At 29.0% G+C, this 15712-nt stretch overlaps 1 protein-coding gene across 3 annotated transcripts in view; it reads left to right on the top strand.

Moving 5' to 3' along the window:
- Positions 1-2117: 2117 nt before the first annotated feature.
- Positions 2118-15712, top strand: part of LOC111621215 (actin-related protein 2/3 complex subunit 1A-like) — a 65681-nt gene continuing 52086 nt past the window's right edge. Inside the window, exon 1 of one of the 3 annotated variants that reach the window (XM_023363296.1) lies at positions 2118-2386. The gene's annotated coding sequence lies outside the window, so the exon portion shown is untranslated. The remainder of the gene's footprint in view (positions 2387-15712) is intronic. The other 2 variants (XM_023363294.1, XM_023363295.1) reach the window with 2 other exon arrangements.

Raw genomic sequence — 15712 nt, 5'->3', positions numbered from 1 at the left:
CAACATGTAATTCAGATAAAACGGAAAAATCAATGATCTTATAGGGGGGTCGACTGTATANTATTATTATTATTATTATTGTATAAATTTCTATGAAAATAGTATACCACTGTATTTGATATATGCGGTAGCAACGAGGCATTAACTGCGTTAAGAGATCTGTATATAAATATATATACTTATACACGATTCCCACGTTGATCTCTACGACATCTTTTTATTTTGATCTGTACCACAGGCATTTAACATATACGATGTCGTGACGAAATTCATTTTTCAAAACGCAAATGTTATAACCGGTCGCTGGCTGCACACATGGATGTATTAAACGTTTCTTCATCATTTTGTCGGCTGTGACGATGGACATGCATTTCCTCTGTAACTGTGGGTTTTAATCTTTTATACAGAACATTAGAAGCATACCACCAAATTTGTGTTTCGATCATATAAAAAAAATCCATCAACGAGTTGCTTAACTTACCCGGCAACATTTAAAGCTGCGTGTTCATTAAACATTAAAAATCTATTATGATATTTTATTTTTAAAAACATTTTATATTATTAATTATTATAAAATGGCAAAAAGCTTAATTAATATTTAGGGCAGAGAGAAGTTTTTTTTTTTGTAGTATGATACGAGACATTTTTAGGCTTTATCGCTAAAATAGTCTTTTAGTAAGCTCTTAAATATCTCCATCGATTTTGTTGAAAATTCGTTACTCCCCAAAAAAGTTGCTTTAGCGCCATTCCGGGATTAGCGGCCCTGAAGCTTAGGTTTTAGGTTTCATTAGTTTCGTAATAGATTTGCCACTTTGGCCCTTGTCTCTCCATTATGGATCTGCACGAACACGAAGTGGATATAAAAAAAAAATCTTTTATCCTTGCCAAGAATATAAACAAAAAAAAAAATATACGACTAGATCTGGATGTTTGCAAAAGCTACGTTTTGTATTTGTCCTCTAAAATTAAATAACTAATTAATGAACGCATATATATATATATTTTTTAAACTTTTTCCGCCCTGTGGGCACGCTAAGAGGGCCTCTTTTTAGAAACGCATTATGAGTTCGACCAGGCCCACAATTGGGCGGCGAAGCCTCGACATATCCAGACGGACCACTCCCCCGAAAATTTCCTGGGGATATTTCGACCCGTTCAGATTCGAGCCCAGGTCCCCCAGAACGGTAGGCTGCCACCTTGACATTTCGGCCATCCTGCAGTCGAATGAGTATATCTTAGGTGGTGAATATTTTCGTATAACGCGTTATAAACATCACACCGTTTGCATAATTCACTCCCTCCTTGCATAAAAGTTTTGCACCCGGATAGAATTGTTCAATTATTGCAAAACTTGGCATACAGTTACTTAAACGATTACAGTTGTTGCCCGATCCACGCCAGATAATACCATCAGGGTGCCTTAAAATCTCTTCCAGTGTTTTTGTAGAATACTAGTGGGGGATCGGTGTCCGGCATTTCAGTTATATTTGCCTTTTTAAAGGTCTTCGAACGCCAAACACGCTCATACGACAGTGAATGGCATCAGGCACGGCCGACATTTGACCGTGTTTGACAAAGACCGTATCAACGGCTTTATGAAAGCGGTATGACATTTTACCGAATTACTCGCCATCTGAGTCTATTGCCAGGCGGTGTTTGGGGAGTGTGTTCGCCATGAATTCGATACCCGATTCCCTAGAGCAGTAGGCTGCCATTTTGACCGTTCGGCCAAGTAAAAATTGGTTTTATCCTCAATACACAAGAAACGTAATGAATGAATTGTATTTAGCGTTTTTGAGGCCGTGAGTCCAGAGACAATTGGCTCTACTGGTTCATTTGTGGTATGGCCCGTTTCCGGTAAAAGTAATCACTAATATTGTTGATAATGCCACATTATTACAAGAAGAATTAAAATTTAAAATGTTAATACGTTGACGGCAAGAAAAACAAGCAATTAAAGTGTAGCAAATAATCGTTGTTTTTATCTTCGGGTATACATTTTTTAAGGATGCGACTGTCGATTATCGAACAAAGTGAAAATTAAGGCGATTTTTTTTCTATAATTTTTGACCAGATGGGGTGATGAGCTATCTTCCGACTGACTCATGGAGTGACTCATCTTTAAAATCTCTGATCGAAACACGCGGATGTAATGACGTCATTGACGGTTCCGAAATTTAGCGTAAATTTTTAACTTTATATTCCGGATATTTTTTCTGTGCGAGATCGCTCCCATTCGTCATTCGCGGAGGCGTAAAATCTTTGGGAGAAGGTCCTTCTTTCGTCATTTCCGCCATTCGAGTGCGGGACAGGTGCGGTTCCGGTTTCTTCGGAGAAAAGTTCGTGTTGACTGACCAGAGTCCGCGAATTTTTCTTCTAGAAAAGTGTAAGTATTCTTTTTTCTAACGTTTCCTTCGTTTTGACGTGCCGCAGTAGAGCCGATCATTTTTTAAAAACGAAATTCGGTGCCGTAGGATTTCATTTATAAGGCAAACAGTGGTCGAGTGCGGCTGACAACGCCTCCCAGTCTAAGCCTAACTTCATTTCCTGCCAAATTAAAACCTCCGACTTCTCGTTTTATTTATTTTAATATCGTTTTTTAGTCGACGTATTCAAATCTGCATTCTTAACAAATGAAATAAACACTCGATCGTTGATACTTTCTATTTTCTTTTGACCCACTGTCCTAGCTGCTACGATCGTGTCACTTCGTCGGTTGACGAACTTTGCTCTGAAGTTCCCTTCACTTAATGCTAAATACGAGTTTAATTCGATAAATTTCTCTCGTATTTTACATTAAAGGTATACTTTGTCACTCAAATTCAAAGCCTTAAATACCGGTCAAACCACATGACTAATCAATTGGAAATTTTTGAAATATGAAGTTCTCAATTTAATTACTTTTAAATATATTTCAGGTCAAGAAAGTTTATCGTTTATTATTGAAAGATGAAATTGTATTAATGTAAATTGTTTGATAAACGTATTTGTTATGATTATAATAAACAGACATGTTGAAATATAATCTGTTACTGTTTAAAGTGATTGTGACTACTATTACAATCACTTTAGAATGTTTACAGTGTTTAAACTGTAAGCAGACAGACTTGATGGTTCCGGAGCTGCTGTTGAGTATTTTTCTGCCAAACACCCCTCTACGGTAGTGCTCTTTCCGAACGTATTTGGTGCTTTGTCATGTTTGATAGCATCTTTCCTTTATGCTACCCGAAACTGACCGATACAGTGTTGCTTGTCATTCAGCAGATCTGGATTGCTACGTAACGGCTACTGATTTGCTCGGTTACGACTGTTGAGTCTGCCAAACGCTGTCGATGCGAGATGATACCTTGCTTTATTTTACTGGTTAAAAACAGTCTCCTTTTCTTTCAAAATTGTGCTGGTATATTTTAGATGTGGTCCTATCAAAAAATATATTAATCAATTATTTCTTACAGAATTACAGAAATATGAAGAAGTTTAAAAAAAAAAAAAATACCATTTATATGATCAATTCTGTCCATTATAGACTATACATACATTACTGTATACTATAATATATATATATATATATATGTGTGTGTGTGTGTACATATAGTGTTTAATATTTAACATAATGTGTATCATTCATCTGACCATACATTAATCCAAATCTTTATATATTACGATTGATTTTTTTATTTTGTAAGACAAAATGATAAATCTGATAGATAAAATAAATATAAAAAAATAATGATTATGTTTTTAAAGTTAACATTTAAAAGATGTTGTCTAAATCAATGGTTCCCAATTAGTAGTACGCATACCCCTGGGGGTACACGAAATTGCATGAAGGGGTACACGTGGCAATCTAAAATCGGTCGATTCAAAATTTAAATGCATGAGATGAAGCAATCAAAACAATAATGGGTGGACTATCAAAGATTCGGCAATTTACAACACGATGTCGAATGCACAAATTCGTTTATTTATAACTAAAAATATTCTCGAAATTTCGTTTAAAAAAAAATGCATTTATGACAATACCTAAATGAAATTCTTACGCAAGAAACAAAAATTGTACAATTAACATTACTATCATGTCAGTGAAGCGACAATAAAATATTTACTACCATTTTGCACAATACACCTCTGCGAGAGTGGATTTTCAGCTGTGACAAACATGAAAACTAAACATCGTCATCGACTTCAACTCAAAGATGACTCGAGACTGAAGCTGACCAAAAAGCAACCAGATTTTACAAAAAGTTGTGCAAAGAAAATTGTGTACATTTGTCACATTAAAATTAAATAACCTTATGTTGTTTTCATTATTATTCGAATTGTATTTTAAAGGTAATAAATGTAAAAAAAACTTATTCTATTTATCACTAGCTGTCTACCCACAGCTTTGCTTGCATTATATCGAATTTTCTTGTGGGAGTAAGATATTTTCTCGCAGTAAAATATAGCCTATGTCCATCTCCAACATGTAAGCTATCTCTGTGCTAAATTTTATTAAAACCTGTTCAGAGGTTTAGACGTGAAAAGGTAACAGACAAACAGGCAGAATTACCTTCAAATTTATAATATTAGTGTGGATTAATATGAATTTCTGCTAAGGGGTATGCAAGTTTGAGCTCTTTCTTGAAGTGGTATGCAGGAAAAACTAATTGGGATCCACTGGTCTAAATCATTGGCTTTGTGATGAAATAAAGAAATGAAGAAACAAATATGATTTTTAATATGGTAGTTGTGTTAGAATGTGGACATCTAAACGTTAGAAATGATAGTTTAATAAAACCATAAAAATACTGACAGGCTTTTTTTTTAATACGTATATGCATAATATATTCTAAAATGACGACATTTTAAAGTGAAACTGAAAGACAAATAATTTATTTACACATCCATGAAATCTCTAAATGTGTCAAGAAAAGATAGAGAACTGGCAGTAGTGCTTCATCTTGAGTAGTAATAATTGATTAAACTTTGCAGAGAGAGAGAATGAAAGTTTGCAAATGATGAAATGTTTTAAAAAATAATGCAATAACATTTTATACCTGATAGTTTTGAAAATAAGAAATTTAAAAGCAAGTTTTATTGTTAAAAGTGATCCTAAATCTGAATTTCTATTAATATAAAATAATAATGGTTGATTTTAGATGAAAGAGAAGACCTTTTCCATAGACAATAACAATAATATCTGTTTTAGAGAACTTATCAGGTTGCGACTAGTGCTACAGAGTCAGTAGACCAATGTGCTGACTCAGAATTTTAGGAGATCCTACTCTAGCTCCTGCTTCTAAATAATAATTTAAAATATACTTTTGATAATACTTCAAAATATACTTTGATTATATTAACCCAGAATGGCACTTCACCAGATATTTCTTTCAAAACTGAAAGTACTTATCTTTTTTTAGGAGTTTTTCATTTTCAATCACACATTACCACAAAATGTTTTCCATCTGTAGCTAAAATATTCAAAAATACTAGATTTAACTCAAGTTGTAATACTCATTTTGTATAGGTCTTTTGATAATGAAATGCCATGAAGGTGGGAAATCATAAAATAGGATCAGGTTAATATTCTTATTAACCTGATCCTATTATAGCAGGTTAATATTCTTATTAGGAACATAATATAAAGCAGCGGTTTCCAACCTTTCTGACTTCATGGACCACAACTCAATTTTTAATCTCGCAGACAACTATCAAATTTTTTCAAACAATACAAACATCTATAGAGTAATGATCACAAAAGTTCCATTTTACTTTATTAATCTGAAATTCAATTGTTTAATTATAACAAATTAGTGTGAAGTTTGTTGCTGCTTGTTTGAAATAAGTTTATAGATTCTTGGCTCTTTTCCAGGATGACAATTGTAATCACATTATTTATTGATAACAGTCATTTTGTGTTTGGTTCTAGATTTGAATAAAAATCCCCAATAAGTGAGAAAAAGCAACCAAACATTTTGCATTTCTTTTGTAGTACTTTGCATAACCTTGAGTTGATCAATGTCCAAATTTCTCCACAAACCACCAGTTGGTAACCACTGATATAAAGTACATAATAAAAAACACAAGAGTTGGTCCATTTTTGCAATATTTGCTTCCAACTCTGATTCTACAGCCCTAGTTGTGACTGACAGACAAGTAAATATTTACATTCTTAAATCAGATTTAAGAAGACACAAGCATCATCAGTTTCAAATTAATATGAGCCAAACATATATAATGAATTATAGGAAGAATATATACATATATAAAGATGCATGCATATATTATAGTTTGACCAATCCTATTTGAACTTTTGGATTCTATAACACATTATAATTATTTATAAAACTTTAATCTTTTGGAAAAAAAAGCATATTTTATTTAAAAGAATTGCTTTCGGGCAACTAAATTAAATTTTGATGAAGACTTTTCTACAAGACCTCACAATATGGTCCTCAGGGATTTCAATAATAATGCTTGTATGGATAAATCTTGATTTGAAACTTTATTAAGCAAAGGGAGAAAATGTGCCTTTGAAATGTTTCCAAAAAAGTCCCAAACACCTTATGAGTATGATTTGTGAACCATTTTTCCAAATGTGTGGCTTGACAGCATAGTGTCAGACTCTTGTGAGATCATTGATTTAAGTCTTGATGAGTCCACTTTTCTTCATCTTCAAAATTTGTTTTCAGAATTGCTGTCTATTAAAAATGCATCTAATTAAAAATTTTTATATTTGAGAATGTAAAAATGTTATGAATAACTTGAATATTAGTTCAAAATAGTGTGTTCCATTTTCCATTATAATGCTTTTATGAGGTTATTTCCTCAATACAGGCATTGCAAGAGAGCTAGGAATTTCCATTATATAGTAACTCTCTAAAACAATAGTAGTATTTTTATAGGCAAGTAAAAGAATTTATCAAACATCTTCAAAATTGTTCATATCTGATTGAACAGCAATAGAAAATATCATTCCAAGAAGACTGTGTTCAACAACTATTGGCCTTAATTTTTGCAAAAATATTACGTTATGTGTGGTTTGCTTCAAAGCTGATGGATGAAAGAGGCATTTTTATGAATGTTCACAAAGTATGTTTTGCTGTTGATAATCTAAAAAAAAAATATCCCTGTGAGTATAAAAAAAACAGCTTTTCTACAATATGAGATGTTGTGGGACTTGTTTCTCTTGTTTTTATGATAATTTATCATCCCAACTCACATAGTAAATCTGCTTGAAATTATTAATAAAATATATATTTTATTTAATTTTTTTTGTCACTAATTTATTCAAATTTACTAACTTAAAAAATAAATCTTTATATGTACAGTATTTTTAATAGACAGCAATTCCAAAAATGAATTTTGAAGGCAGAGGTTAAAAAAAGAAAACTGCATACTTTTACTAGAAAATAAACCTGTGTGATTTNTTTTTTTTGTCACTAATTTATTCAAATTTACTAACTTAAAAAATAAATCTTTATATGTACAGTATTTTTAATAGACAGCAATTCCAAAAATGAATTTTGAAGGCAGAGGTTAAAAAAAGAAAACTGCATACTTTTACTAGAAAATAAACCTGTGTGATTTGCAATTATTTTATACAAAAATTGCATTCTAATTTGGAAAAAAGTGTGTCAAGACTTGAACCAATGATCTTGTGGGTGAGTCTGCATTGTGCTGGCAAGCCATGTGACATTTGGAAAAATGGTTCACAAATTGTATTTTTAAGTTGTTTGGGATTTTTTGAAAACATTTGAGAAGCATTCCTTCTTCCTTTGTTTAATAAAAACTCAAATCAAGGTTTATCTACATAAGCAATATTATTGAAATCCCTGGGGACCATGTTTTAAAATTTTGCTGGAGAAATGTATTAAAACATCTTTAACTTTTCGAGCTAATAATACATACATTAAATTTATTTATTTTATTTCCTTCTTTATTAATTTACTTAATATTCAAAAAAGATAACTGACAAGTGATTTGATCTGTTGATTTCTATGAAATTAGCTTGTACTTCCTGATTGCATTACTTGTTTTATTAAATATTGTATTGATAATTAAAAAGTAAATGATAGTTTGAATATTTTATTCTAATTTAGACTTCTGAAAACAATTATAGGTCATAATATGCTGTAATAAATCAGTATGTTAAAGATTAGATCTTATTTAGTAAGAACATATTTATCAAAAGATCAACAAATAGTAAGATAAGAATTAATAGATATATCAGTATTTTTCAACTGTGCAAAACATTAATAATTTTTACTATGTCAGAAAACAATACAAACATCTATAGAGTAATGATCACAAAAGTTCCATTTTACTTTATTAATCTGAAATTCAATTGTTTAATTATAACAAATTAGTGTGAAGTTTGTTGCTGCTTGTTTGAAATAAGTTTATAGATTCTTGGCTCTTTTCCAGGATGACAATTGTAATCACATTATTTATTGATAACAGTCATTTTGTGTTTGGTTCTAGATTTGAATAAAAATCCCCAATAAGTGAGAAAAAGCAACCAAACATTTTGCATTTCTTTTGTAGTACTTTGCATAACCTTGAGTTGATCAATGTCCAAATTTCTCCACAAACCACCAGTTGGTAACCACTGATATAAAGTACATAATAAAAAACACAAGANATATTTATAGTTGTGAATATTTATATTTTATCCTGGTAACTAATTTCATATCTATACTGGCATGTGATAACTTGCATATCATGTGTACAGTACATTATACATAATATGCCATGATATATATGTCACCTAATTTTTGTAATTTTGGCATTTAAAAGTTTTGATTTACCTTTACTTTTCTACAATATAAGTTGGTTAAAGTTGCTAATGTAGGTCAAGCAATATTCCAGTGTTCAGCAGCACATCAACCTGTTATAAAAGATGTAAAATTTATTGCAACATCAAGTTTTTAAATGTTACTAAAAAGAAATGAATTTTGTATATATGAAATTTGTTTCTTATATATAAGAATATATACACTAACTAAAAATTATTATGGAGAATTCTTTTCTTTTTACCAATTTTTGAATTTAGTTTCCAAAATAAAAATTAAATAGCATAAGTTACAAAATTTATTAAAGATTAAGATAAATGTTTTTGGAGATTGTTTACAAATGAATTTAATTTCTTTATAAAATATGTATAACTAGGGTTTCCAGGCAGTAATTTCTTCCTACCCATTCTCAGAAATTTTTTTCATTTTCCTGTTCCCAAATCCTGAGAAAAATTTGTTGGAAAATCAGCTCCTAGAACCCAGTAATACTCACAATAGAAAATAAACATACTGCTTGCAATGTATCTTTAAGACATTTTTCCTATTACTATCTAAAGTTACATTGTGTTACAATATTACATGTCCCAGAAATGCATGTGCAGAATCAGATATATACTTGCTATAATTTTATCAGTGCAACTTAATTTTATTTTAAATTTACTTGAATAGCAAATATTGTTAACTGCAAGTTAATATTGTAGCATTTTATATTCTCAAAATAAATTGTAAGTATATATCATGCAGCATTATTCCATTTGCATTATTTCTCTTGATATGAAAGAGCAGTATTGATAATAAAACTATTTGTGTAATCTTAATTTATCAATAAAAACCTTTTCAAAATAAATTCAGTGTTATATTACTTTGAGAAAATTTATAATAAAACTTCTTATTGACAATCAGTTGTCTATTCAACTTAATCAGATATTTTCAGAACAACTTATTTTAATAATAAGTTTTATCAATACAACTTTCATTAGATATGAGTACAACTTAATTTTATTTTAAATTTATTCAACAGCAAGTATATATCTGGCAAGATGAATTATAAATATATTGCAGATCTTAACAACTGCAAGCATTTCTCTTGAGTAAAAATTATTTTTGTGATTAGTGCCACCCAAACCACTACTACTCATATTTGTTAAGTTATTAAATAAAAAAGAGTATTTCAGGAATTCTTGGAAAATATGATTTCCTGTTCTCTATTCCTAAGAGTTCCAAAATGTTGGGAATTTGAAAACCCTACATATAACCAATATCCAATACAGAAAACTTCAAGAAAGCAAATGTTTTCATGCATGTTGGTTGAATGGGTAACATCAAGCTAATCAGAGTTCAATTAGATAGCATAACTACAAACATACTACTTGGCATATAGTGATTATATGCTCAAATCTCATTCCAAATTGATATTTTGTAGCAGATGCTTCTTCTGAACTAGAATAAATTTTTTGTTCATTAATTAAAGTAGTTTTGGAGTATTTTTAAAATTATAGCTCAGCTTTATGATTTAGTTTAATGCAAATGAACAAAAAAAAAATGCTGTTAACCTAACAGATTGTTTTGATTTTGGATTTGTATTTTATTTAGACTATGTAAGAAGGGCAAAAAAAACTTTTTATAAATTTTAAAAATTTATATGTCATTAAATTGTGTGTAATTAATTGTTAAAATTTAAAAAAATGTTTTAAGATTGATGAGAAAATGTTTATTTATGATTGTTTTAATTCTCATATACAAGACATATAAGATGTATAGGCATGTTAAAACTTGTATACTTTTAAGCTGGGGAATATTGTTTAATTTAAATTAATATAAATTAATTAATATGATATAAATATTTTACTGTGCTTTAATTAAAACATAAAAATTAAAACTTGTATATTAAATCCATTTGTATAGTAAGTAAAACTTATTTGTAATGAATACTTCTTAATATAAAATATTTAGTTGTAAAGCTAACTTCGTCATTTCGTCATTTGGGAATTGCTGTAATCTCAAGATAACACTCCATTTTGTAAGATTATAAATAGATAATGACATTAAAAATTTAATTAAAATGTTAAAAATTCAGAAACATAATCTTCATTCTGAATATCTTTACAATAAAAAAATTTTCTTATATATGAAAATATGTAAGAAGTTTTTAAAATAAAATGTTATTTGTATTATTTAATTTTAGTAACGAAGTATAGTAAAACCTGTATAAACTGGAATTGCATGGTACCGAATTGTTTTTTCTGTTTCAAACAGGTTTTGGTATTTTTTTTATCTTGTAAACAACAACAGATAAATGCTACACTATTACATTTGTTTATATATAGTAAAATCACTTTTGCATACATAAAAAATTTTATTACTAGACTTCAAAGTGATTCTAACTAAGGATGGATGTATTTGAATATAAGAATTTAGAATTATTCAATTGCAGAAAAGTTCCTGTTGCTGGGACAGAGGAGTTGATGTTGGCAAAAAAATTTGCTGACTATGACTCCTTAATTGACCCTGAATTTTGTAATTAGAATTAGAAGCAGTTACAGTTTTTAAGTGTAAGAAGTTTTAAAAGAATTGTATGAATATGAAATTAATTAATCTTAATGACCCAATGCTAACGAACCTTTTGAAATTGAAATTTTCAACATATTTCATTTGTATTTCAAATTTTAAGTGTCAGTGATGAAATGGTGGATAATGTGAATAAATACTAAGGAGTTGGTGTCAGAGTCAACAAGCTGTAAATATCGACTTTGGAGTCAGAGTTTGTAAAAAAGTGCTGACTTCCCATCCCTTGTTGTTCCTGAGAACTTGTGCTGGGAATAGCAATAGCAAGTTGTCATTTAATGTTGCTGAGGAAACATATGTACATTTGTATTCATTTATAATTATTATTATTGAGTTTTCTTTATAAACAGTAAAAGTGAAGAGTTTTTGGATACAATCTATATGAGCTAACACCATAGCAAACAAGCCAATTTGAATAGCAAGAATAAGTTGAAAATAAGATGCTGTTGGAAATTATAATTTCATTATAGCAATACAGAGGCCAAGTTATTCTGTGATCAGGCTTGAGGAATTTTTATATTCTAATTCAGTGTTTTCCAATCTGTGGGGCATGCAGCTTTTACCAAATTATCATTTTTTAACACAAACAAAAAAAGTCAAATTGATGTTGAAAAAATAAATTAGCAAAATGATTATGCTTAACAGTAATGTCTACAACCCTTGTCTGAACGACTTGGGTATGAATGCTAAAAATCCATCCACTCTTGCTGAAATGTCTTGACAAGTCGAGCTCTGGTGAACAATATACTTTATTTAATAAGGTATATTGTTTTGTAGGCCATTAAATAAATTATGAGGACAGTATTTATAAAATTAGATTATGAAAATTGAAGGGGACACAACAATTTTTTTCTTAAAAAGAGGATGCAGAGGTACAGAAAGTTTGGAAACCACTGCTGTGATTGATTGTTTACTTCAACTATAATTATTAACATGTTAATCAATTTGTTTTCAAATACTTAATAGTAGTTAATTGCTAATTACTCCAAACAGGGCAAATTGGCAGCTTTGTATTATCTTATTGTCATTGTTTTCACAAATTACATTTGTTGCTTGTTCTTGAGAATGTAATTTTTGGAAACTCATGATTCTTGAAAGTTCTCAATTGTTAAAACATTCTCTGGTTAATTCCAACAAAGTCCATAGGTTCCTTTATAATGCAACCTTCATTTTTCTGATAAGGTTCAAAATTGTTCAGAATACAGTGTTATGCTCTGTGATGACTGTTATATCTAAAGTGATTACTTGTCTGGGTGGAATCTTAATTTTATGCTTTAACCAGGTTATATTATTCATACCAAAAAAAAAACTCTTCTATTTCAATGTTGGTCAGGTTTCCAGTTTTAGTAGAATTTAACATATAAAATCACTCCATTTCAAAGAATTTTTTTAATTTAGGCAGGTTTTCCTTTTATTTAGGTTATACTATATTAAGATATTTAATTTTGTATTTCTTTGAGTATTAATTATACAGAAAACAATTTTGAATTTGTATAAATTTAGATTCTGACTTGGTTTTAGTTATTTATTAATATATACAATTGATCCTATAATCACATTTAAATATGAAAATAGTTTGGTTCTCTCAAGTATGATTGAGAAAATCTTTACATTTTAAATGTGTAGAGAATTAATTCAAACTTAGCTATATTATAAATGTTTGTTTTATTTTTTTGTTTTATTTAAATAATGTTTATACTACAAATATTTGATTATCTTCAGATAATCAAATATTTGTAGTATAAAAATAAAATTTTATTAGAGTTTGATATATATTTAGTAGACGTATACAGATATTTAGAAACGTTTAGAGAAATGAATGTATTTCTAATTGTATTAGACACTTAAATTGTTACACACTTCTTTCTAGAACTTTAATTTATGATCATATTTAATGTCAAGAGAATTTTAAGTTAAAGTTAAATGCTTTTACTTAGTGTATCAAGTTACGTATCAAAAATATAAATGACATAAAGACAAACTATTAAAAAAAAACTCATAAATTCAATTAACAAAAATGAAAAGAAATTTAGTTTGTAAAGTGTAATGATCATTAAGTAATATTTAAAAGCAACTTATCTTTTCATTAAGTGTTATACTCTTAGATATTCTATTACTCATCCAAGAATAATTTGAAGAATTTTGTGGTTTTATTTGTTCATCTAATTTATATGTTCAGTTGATATTCAAAGCATTTTTTTATTCATCTAATATATATGTTCAGTTGATATTCGAAGCATATTTTTTTATTAAGTAAGTTGTAAAAATTAAAGAAAATGTTTTGAATTATTTCCTTATCAATAAATCATTAATATTGAAAAATTAATGATTTGTAAAAAGTCATTAATTTTTCAATATTAATGACAACAATATCTAGCTGACAACTTTCATTAGTTGAGTAACATAGTTGAGTAAAACTTTCAATGTAAATAGAAAATTTAGAAAAATTTGTTGAACTAACACCTTGCAGTTCCCTATGAATTTTTTGTGTTATTAACTGAGAATGAAAGTTGTCAGCTAGATATTGTTGTCATTAATATTTAAGGAAATAATTCAAAACATTTTCTTTAATTTTTACAACTTAATAAAATAATACAGTATAGACATAGGTAAAGTTGTATTGTTCAGGAATCAATTGCACTTGCTGTACTTGTTAGGCCATTTGTGTTTTCATTCTGGAAGTAATTCTTATACCATTTTAATACCATAGTAATACCATTTTAATACCATAGTAATACCATTTTAAATAGCAAGAATTAACAATGCAGATTTATTTTTATTTTAATGCTAATACAGCTGTCCCTTGATAATCTGACAGGTATGGGACCAAAGGGGTGTCGGATTACCAAAAGTGATTACATATTTGACATTGTTTTGCTAGCAGTAGCCTACAGTATTCCCTACTCCAACTGTTCGAACAGAACTGTTCATGGAAAACACACAAAATGCGTGTCATCGTGTAAGAATTGGGTGGGGAGATTCACGTTGCAACATGCTTCTGTGCAAGCAGACACACAACGGGGATGGGTACCTTGATGGGAGGTGCGTCGGACTACTGAGCATGTCGGATTACAAAATGTCGGACTATCAAGGGACAGCTGTATTTGTATTCTTGACATAAATTTTTACCAAGAATGAAGCACAAATAATCTGCAAACCGGATAACTTAATGATGCGCACAGATAATTGAGAGTATACTGTATTTAGTTTTTATTATTATTGTGCATTTATTATAAATATAATTTCTAAAAACCTCAAACTTTTCCTTTGTACACAGATTTATTTTCCTATTCAAGTACCATTATATTCAGTATTATAAATCTTAATCAATGATAATTACGGTAACAAAATATTAACTTTTTTACCTCTAAAAATATTTGGTTACAAACAAAACTAATTCACTTACTTGATGGAAATAAATTATATATTAAAATTTTTATTGTATAGTTAATACAATTATGAATTTTAGTAAATTATATTAATACTTCATTATTAGACAAATATAATGAACTTGGTAATAAAAAAATTAATAATTTCTTTTTAATGATGATTGACTGACAATTAAATATGAAATTAATCTTTGTGTACAAAGGAAGTTTTAGAAATTTATATCTAATGGGTAATAATAATTAAAATATATAATTAAGATTGAAATACCAAATATTTTTGTCAAATATTTAAAGTTTTAAGACATTTTTTTTAAATCATTTTGTGATGCTACTAAGATAGTGTTGACAATACTTAAATTTAAAATATCAATATGAACCAGTTTCAATGAGCATGTATTTCATATCTTCAAATGATGATTGGTGAAATTAGTTTATATTAATATTTTAAATTTGTGTTATCAATACTATCTTATTAAAAAGAAACAAATTTTGTGATGAGTTAAACTTAGTTTTAGTTTTGAGTTTTTTTTTTGTATTATTTTGTTTTTTATGCAGGTTCTGCTTTATTAGGGCAATTTAATTAAATATATATTCTTCATGCTGGTAATTATACAGTAGATCCTCCTATAAGACTGGTTCCTATAATTACGATTCCTATAAGACGGTGAAAAAATTGTGGCGTTATCCGTACACAACGGTAAAATAACTCCTATAATTACATAAAATGTCATCGGGCAGCCAAACTATAATACTTTCCTGCTGTCCGTAGCGCCACACTATGGACGTTTAGGCGGGTAAATTGAGTTTAGTTTCGTCTGTACATATAATTATATATAAATTAGGTACTGTATGTATAATTATATATTAACTTAATTTATTGTAACTTTATTATAATTATATATATACTTTCCACCGTCTAGCGCCACGCTACAGAGAGTTTAGGTGGGTAAGTTGAGTTTACTATCGTCTGTACAGTATGTA

Source organism: Centruroides sculpturatus, unplaced genomic scaffold (genome assembly GCF_000671375.1).
Source record: "Centruroides sculpturatus isolate CEXI.00-Female unplaced genomic scaffold, Cexi_2.0 scaffold211, whole genome shotgun sequence".
NCBI classification, from domain to species: domain Eukaryota; kingdom Metazoa; phylum Arthropoda; class Arachnida; order Scorpiones; family Buthidae; genus Centruroides; species Centruroides sculpturatus.
The sequence above is the reverse complement of the archived record's forward strand: the minus strand, read 5'-3'. Positions and strand labels throughout refer to the sequence as shown.